At 42.1% G+C, this 2081-nt stretch overlaps 1 pseudogene; it reads right to left on the bottom strand.

Moving 5' to 3' along the window:
• Positions 1 to 273: 273 nt before the first annotated feature.
• On the bottom strand, positions 274 to 1083 carry LOC149142171 (uncharacterized; annotated as a pseudogene).
• Between the last annotated feature and the right edge of the window lie 998 nt (positions 1084 to 2081).

Below are 2081 nucleotides of genomic sequence, written 5' to 3'. Positions count from 1 at the left end.
GTTTATGAATGTCACTTAACTGTTACTGCAACTGAAGAGTTTGCATCCATGTCGCAACAGCAGTGCCTTCTGTCCCTCGGACACACATGATGAAGGGGGCACGAACTTTCTCAGGGAGGGCCTATAGAAAACCATCTAAGCTAAAGCTTTGACATCGACACATTTACAGTTTTTTTTAAATTTATCTGACTCAGTTCCCTGCAATCTTCCATGATCTTCTTAAGCCCGGACTCTGCTATCTCCTTGATTTCGTGGGTTTACTTGCCCCAGAATTTACGATTGTGCCAAAATGTTCATAGGCTCTTCCTGGCACCAAACAATCTCCGCATTTGGATATCGCTTCGACTCCCGTCGGACCAGATCATATGGGAATGGGCATAGTTGCTCAACCCGACAAATAGCGACATCTTTCCTTTGAAGTCTCTGTCTTTCCTCATCCAGCTCATAATAGATATTTCCAGAACAAAGTATCAGATGCTTGATGCCCTCCTCTAGGTCAGAGTGATCATTCTGATCCTTAATGAGACGTTTAAATCGGGTTCCCTGCTTGTCAAATCCGGGATGACCTTCCATGTCATCAAATTCAGACAGATTTGATTTGTAGTCCTTGTGCCGAAGAAGATTCTTTGGAGACATGACAATCAAAGGTTTACGGAAATCCCGATTTATCTGGCGACGAAGAACATGAAAATAGTTGGCAGGAGTTGTCACATTTACAATTTGCCAGTTACACTGCTGAATTTGGGTGCGTAATGTAGGATCCATCTCAGGAATCACAAAAGGATTGTCATCACTCATCTGGAGAAGCCGCTCTAATCTTGCACTAGAATGCTCTGAACCCTGGCCATCATATCCATGAGGAAGCAAAACAACAAGTCCAGATTGGCGAAGCCATTTTGATTCCCCACTGCTTATGAACTGATCAAAAATGACTTGGGCGCCATTTGCAAAATCCCCAAACTGAACTTCCCACAGGACCAATGAATCGGGATTTTCCATTGAATAACCCAATTCAAAACCCAGAACACCAAATTCTGACAGAGAACTGTTGCTCACAGTAAACATCTCCTCAGGTTGATTCATGATAACATGGTAAGGAACTTGAGGTATTACATTAAAATAATACCGTGAACCAAAAAACTTGTAAAAGAATTTGATGCTTAATGCATGCACTACGAACCATCTGAAGGATTTGCCACACCATGATTTCTGTAAATCTCAAACTCATCAGGACTCCACCGGCATACAAGGTTGAGGTGGAATGTAGCCATTTGAACACACATTAAATGTAGTATGCGAGATGCTTCGGGTGATATCGGTTAATTTGGTGGATTGGACACTGAAAGAGATGGAGGCATCACAGGTGTCGAGGCGCAGAGGATGAGGGGAGAATTTAGATGGATTCCTGGGTTTTGTTTCTTTTCTGTGTTCACCCGTGGCATCTCCTCTGTGGTGTCTTTATACATACCTACATGCTGTATAGCTAAGGGCAGAGAGAATAGTTGTATAAGTTCTAATGATACACTTGCCCATCCTGATGTCAAAATATAGGTGACGAAGAAAGCTGCCTGTCTAGCAATTGCTTTTGCAAACTGCCTGGGTAAGTCTTTTAGGCTCGAAATGATGTTATTGAGTTGGTTGATGACCGTTCCTGTTGTTGGGAAAAGTATCCAATACGGAATGACCCTATCCCACTCTAAGGGTGATAGTACCTCAGCAACAATCAAAGCAAAGCTATTCAAGATTACTTCTTTATGAGATGTAAGAGAGAGGAGAAAGAGATCCACTAACCGTTATCTTCCGCTAATGATTGATCCAATCTTCCCTCTTTGCTGCTTGCTCCCAGCTCCTTGCTCTTTCACTGGCCCAGCTACACCAAGATCCTGCAAAATAACAAGAAAGGGAAACTACAAGAAGCATACATTCATAATTGATTCAAGGATTAGAATAAATCAAATATACAAGTATCAAGACGCCATTGAGACACATGCATATAGAAGAACCTCAAATGCTTTATTAATGGAAGAAGTAAAGTTCTGAGAGTGTTACAACCATAAGAGGCCCAATCCAGCAACACCTCC

Source organism: Pinus tabuliformis, chromosome X (genome assembly GCF_031772625.1).
Source record: "Pinus tabuliformis cultivar Carrire ecotype Pingquan chromosome X, CPIR1, whole genome shotgun sequence".
Lineage (NCBI taxonomy): Eukaryota > Viridiplantae > Streptophyta > Pinopsida > Pinales > Pinaceae > Pinus > Pinus tabuliformis.
Note: the sequence above shows the minus strand (reverse complement) of the source record. Positions and strands in the feature narration are given on the sequence as shown.